The following is a 6000-nucleotide window of genomic DNA, read 5'->3' on the forward strand; positions in this document are numbered from 1 at the left end:
TAATCCTTTTGCATCTTGTAAATATTTTAACATTTTCGACAGTTGAAAGTTATTTTAAGATATATTGCTGTAGATTAGCTTATTTTATTCCATATTTCTGTATTTAATTAGCATTACTAGACAGTTTTTTAAAGAAAGTAAAAATGAACAATAAGTTCTGATTCAAATGTTTGCAATTGGTATTTGTTTCCAAAACACATATACTTTTGTTGTGTATTTTAACTTGTGTTTATTGAATAGTTTCAGCGGTAATAGATTACTTAAAAAGGACTTGAAAAAATAGCTAAATACCTTAATCTTACTCATGTTTTAAGCTTATATGTGCATTTCTTTAAGCGATTTATTTTTGAAATGATGGATAACATATCAATCAACCTAAGTTGCCAAATTATATTTTATTGTCAGGTAGAGTAAGCACTGAATTGGAGTGAAAAATCTCCCTCTTTTATTTGCCTATAGTCCTTCAAAATCTCACTTCTCTCCTCCAAAACTTCATCCTTTTTGTTTCTAAAATAGAATACAAACCTTAAAGAATGTATCATGTTTGAAATCCATTTAGACTTACTTCTTAAGTTTCGGATTTTCCAAAAAATCTAAATAAGTCAGGATTCTCTACTTTGGATGCTTGGAAAAAAAGACTGTTTATTAATCTTTAATGAGAATAAAGATATTGGTGTTGGGTTTGTTAGGCTTAATTGATCTGTGCTGGTGTGTTGAACTTTCAAAAATGGCGAACAAAACAAAAATTTTGAACCTTTAGGTTCAATGTATCAGTAGCTGAACTACAATTTTTAATGTACATGCAAAATAAATGTCTTCTCACTGCTTTTTCCAAAAAAAAAACATACTATGTACAACAATTTAAAATAATCCTAGTTCAGTCTGTTGCCATAGAGATCTAGAATGTGGTCCAATTTTCATAACAATCGGTTCAGTAGTTTCGGAAATTTAAATACCTAGCCCTCTAGCACCTTGGCATCCGGCATCCTCAGGGTCAGCGCTCTTGGATTTAGTTGTTTGAACTTTTATCAAAATGACCTTAATTTATTTATTTACTTGCTTTTTAAGAAATGAAAAAAAAATTTACAGTATAGTGAAGGTCCGATTTTAAAGGAAATTTTATTCCAGAAAATATATGAATATATTCCACTCTTATGATGATATTTCATAAAATTTGAAGTGGGGGGGGAGGTGCAATAGTTAGAGTTCAAAACTAGTAATTGTTAGTCTTAGTAGTAAACTGTTTCGCCCAAAGTTTTCCATTTGAGGAAATATATATATTTGTATATTATCTTTGTGTGTGACACATTTCTTTTGATGTTATGAAAAAAGAAAATATAGAAACTTCACAATATAATGTATACTAGCTGCATGCCCGGTGTTGCACAGGCTACCTAAAAAATGAAAGAGATGTCCAGTTGATGTTTTTGTATTAATCTGATATTAGTTTCTAATGCGTCAAGAAATAACTAAATGTGTGTAATGCAAGGTTTTCAAAACACAAGTAGAGCATTTTTTGGCAAAAATCTCATTAACGTTAATCATAGTTATCTATGATACAAGTTATGAGTATTTTCAACTAGCACAAAAGATGAAAATATATGCATTATCAACTATAATCTGTGCTCACATTAAACTGAATTACATCTGATATCTGAAATATTAATGTACAATTACAATCAGCTTTTTGGATAAAATGACACATACTGTTTGGTTGATTACGTGAAACTAAAGCACCAAGACGTAATAAATACCAATAAGCATTTATTTAATACCAAGTCATCAGATTCCATTTAAGCTTTAGTTAAAATCCTTCAAACAATATTTTTTGTTCAACTCCGTTTCACTTAAAGGAATCGAAACAATCTTAATTTAACATGTTCTTTTAACAATACAAAATGTATTTCAAAAGTAAAAACAGGATGGAAAAAGAGAGTTATTACAATTTGAGAACTCACCCATGTGAAGGGAAAAAGGCCAACAAAATAAACATAATTAGTCGCACATCCTAAATTTACCAAAATATGAGGCTGGTAATGATAAACTTACACTACAATAAATGAACATAGCTAAAGAAACAACTTTCATATGCTAAAAAGAGTTAAGAACGTTGGCTGTGAAAAATTAAAAAATGACTGACCATAAAATAAAGGTTATGTCCAGATAGAGCAACTGATTTTTAACTATTAAAATAAAATTCTAGGTGGAAATGTTGTTTTAAGATTTGGACAGCAGCCGAAAAAATCTCTTTTAAAAAAATTATTAGAATTTTATTTGCTCACCCATATGCAAAATGGCAACAGGAAAGAAATAAAAATTCCTGAATAATGTAATGTTAATTAACGTTTTAATTAATATCTCTGCTAATTAAAGTTGTACAATTAGGAGATTGGTCTATTGTTTTCTTTGGAAAATTTCGAATTGATCGGTATCTTGTTTTACTCTCTATTCGCAACGATTCTTGAGAAGATCGATCTTCAGATGAACAGCTAGACGGACGAGAACAGATTTTAATAGTGATTTTGTGATAAAACTAACTTGGGAATCATTTCTGATTTTCCTTTTTAATTTGGATTTTGCACACTGGGAACCAAGTGTGTGTATATTTCTTAATTTTTTCATCCAGCTTCTATTTATTTATTCGTTCATTTTAAATATTCAATCATTTTGTAAGTACCTCAAAGCCAGACTAACATAAGTCAAAGAATTGCAAGTTTCCGCATATTAGTGCATTGTGTGTAGGGGAGATTGTTGTATACCTTGGAACACTATTCATATTTTAATTTTTCACGTCAAATATTTGAATCAAATTTAAAATCTAAAATCACATTAAAATACCCCAACCTATTTCTATGCCATGTATTTTTTATAATTCAGACAGTTAGAAAATAAAATATTGCTAGCCATTTAAAGTAAGAGTTCCAAGCTGTCCCAAGGTACAACATCCTACTGTATCTTGGGACACATCCTGTCGTTCTCATAACCAAAATTTTTGAAATACTTCTCTTTTATAACGAAATAAAATTCAGTTGTTTAGTTTTACAAATACAAAGACAGAAAATAAAATAATAATGGAGAAAATATTTATGTTGGAGTCATGAAATTTTGTTTCTCTCACAAAATTGTCAATTTTACTCATTGGGTGTTGATTTTTACTATGGCACCATTTAGTGGTGAAGGTTACTATTAGAGATTACAAAAACATGGCTGCTAAAATAGATTCTTAGAAGTTAGCAATGTCTCAAAGTACAACACTCTCCCCTATGTAGATTCCTATTCCGCATCAAGGCATATGAATGTAATCCTTAAAAACAAATCTATGTAAGGTGTTAAAAGCACTCAAGCCCAATCTTTTGTATGGACCAAGCCTGGGGCACACACAGAAAACCATTTTAGGGGAAGAAGGGGATGCTGAATATGACACCTCCTCCCCCTTCATAAACAAAACAACAGTGTTGGGTACAAAAAATTCCTTAAACTACTTGGGGATCAATAAAAGGCACCAAATCAGCTGGGAATAGGGCACCTGATTGGGGTTGAACGTTGCAAATTAATTTCACAAGTAATGAAATGAAGTAGTACTTCAAATATTTACTTACGAAAGTAATTAATGAATTGAAAAAATACTGTAATCGTTTACATTTTATGCATAAAGAGTTCGAACACAATGTGGACGGATTCTGTTGCCGACGGTTTAGGGGGGGGGCATGACCCCATTACCCTCCCCTTGTATCCCAAGCAACCATTTTTCTACTCTCCTGTTAAGTAGCGACAAAGTGACATGTTAGTATAGCTTTGAAGTACAGATTTATCTTTTGATTGCTAAATAATGTTAATACCCAAAACGTTATTAAGAATGCATTACTTGAATTAAAACTCACATTCTCAGTTGCCAAAAGGTTGATAGCAATTTAGTATCCATTGATCAAAATATCTCACATTTAATGTTTGCTGTGTTTTTCTGCAAAAGTTATATAAATTCTTTATTGTGTTTCATTTTAGTGTATATTGAAATGGATTGTATTGCCTCTACCGAACTTCTACATAAAATGGATTGCAATACAGCACTTCTCCCAGTGCTGCAGAAAGTGGTACATTCCCTTTCTTGTCCCAAAGATACTGGTCAACCGAGTGGAATAATCAACCCAAAAATGAAGAAAAAATTTTTAAAGCAACACCCAAATCAGTCAGTTTGTGCATTTAGATGGCATTGTGTGTGTGTACTTTTTCCTAGTGTGTGTCTCATACAATGGATTCCAGGTTGTGATTTGCCTCCTTTACTTTTTGTACTACGCCTGTCATTTTTGTTTCCATTGAAAGGCGTCACAATGTGCAACTTTACGCATGTGTACAATGGCATAGGGAGCAAGAAAACAAACTTCAAAAAAATGCGACCGTAGAAATGGGAGTCGCAATACACCAAAGATATAAAAGGTAGTCATGATTGTATGTGAGGGATCTTGTATTCTGATGATTCTGAGGCTTGATTGATGCTGCGCATTATCCTTGTAGCCATTGCACAACTGCAGCACTCTTGAAGCCGCGAATTTTTTGCATACAGAATGAATTTAAAAAAAATTATATTTTATATTAAATTGGAAGCTGCTTTGAGCAGTAACTGGTTCTGCTTAGAAGACGTGAGAGCAATGCATGGAGGTGGGAAAAGGTTTTCTTTTGATCAGCATCACTCTTTATTGGTTGGACATATCTCAGAGCTAAGTTAGGGCCTATGCTAAAAAATACCCTTATGTCTATCCATTGGTGTTAATCTCTCAAACCTTTTCTGCCTTGTTGAAAGGCATCAGTTTTTGAGTTGAAAGCGTCTTTAGCCTATTACTTTTTGATATATTTTAGAGTTTATGAACGTTATTGTAATAAATGTATTGAATTTAATATGTGCATTCATAGTGTTAATGTTATTTCTGTACATATATATAAATCCAAATTTCTGATGGTGTTTATGAATGAATGTAATATTTTGGGATTTGTACTTAAAAGTATATTTTTTTCACTGAAAATAAACTTTTTCCAAAGTATTATTGCTTGATGTAAAAAAAAAATGTACCATAATTTATTTTTATTTTAGTTTTTTTTTTTCAAACTTTATTTATTTTTATTTTTTTACTTCAAGGAATATTAAACTTAATCCAATAAAGCCAATGTTTTGTTTTCAAACTAACTAGATTTCTGAAATTTTAAATTAAAAAAGAAAAAGAAAACATTCTGGAGTTGAATATGTTGTATCGTTTCTTCACCGCACCAGACATTTAATTCCAGATTTTGTATAAATGAAAGCGAAAAACAGTAGGCCCTGGTGTAGCTCTTTTTTATCACTATTAAAATGGGTTAGTTTTTCTTTCAGAGCCTACCTTCTATAATTTTGATTTAAACTGTAATATATCACTGAACAGATTGTAGTTATTAATTTTAAGCTGCTTATAGCTCATTTGTAATCAAGAGCTTTGAAACTAGAATTTTTAAGTGAGAAATAACATGTTTGTTATCTTTTTAGTTTTCATTGTACAAAATGGGAAAGACATCTTAGTGTAAAATGAGCGAGCTTGTATGGAAATAAACATATATGCTGGAAGTTTTTTGTATTTGTACTCTCTTTTTCTCTCTCTTTGTTTCAAGCACTCACACTTTTAGAAACTGCTGTAAGAATGATTATCCACCTTTAAGAATGTATTACATGCTTGTCCTCAACAAAACTGAAATATATATAGCCCTTGAACAGGGCTCCCTGCCGTGATAAGTCTTTGAATCTCATTTCAGTTTTCAAGGGCCCCCAAAAGTGCTTGAACATCATATAAAGTCCTTGAAATTTTTGAAAAACTGATTTTTACGCAAGAAATCCCCTTTTGTGCTTTGAAGTACATTCTTCACATTCCAGCTGAGTAAGCCAGTTGGATAGGAACCATCAATAACGAATGCTCAGTCATGTTTTCTCTCACAGCTCCCGAGGAAGCCTGGAAGCAGTTCTAGAAAGGAGTCTCGCAG

General features: G+C 31.6%; 1 protein-coding gene across 3 annotated transcripts in view; it reads left to right on the plus strand.

Annotated features, from left to right (window-relative positions):
• The window catches only part of LOC129226475 (cAMP-dependent protein kinase regulatory subunit-like), a 181704-nt gene extending 176114 nt beyond the window's left edge, over nt 1–5590 (plus strand). For all 3 annotated transcript variants that reach the window (XM_054861086.1, XM_054861087.1, XM_054861085.1), the window contains exon 11: nt 4003–5590. The gene's annotated coding sequence lies outside the window, so the exon portion shown is untranslated. The remainder of the gene's footprint in view (nt 1–4002) is intronic.
• The last annotated feature ends 410 nt before the right edge of the window (nt 5591–6000 follow it).

This window comes from Uloborus diversus, chromosome 7, assembly GCF_026930045.1.
Source record: "Uloborus diversus isolate 005 chromosome 7, Udiv.v.3.1, whole genome shotgun sequence".
NCBI classification, from domain to species: Eukaryota; Metazoa; Arthropoda; class Arachnida; order Araneae; family Uloboridae; genus Uloborus; species Uloborus diversus.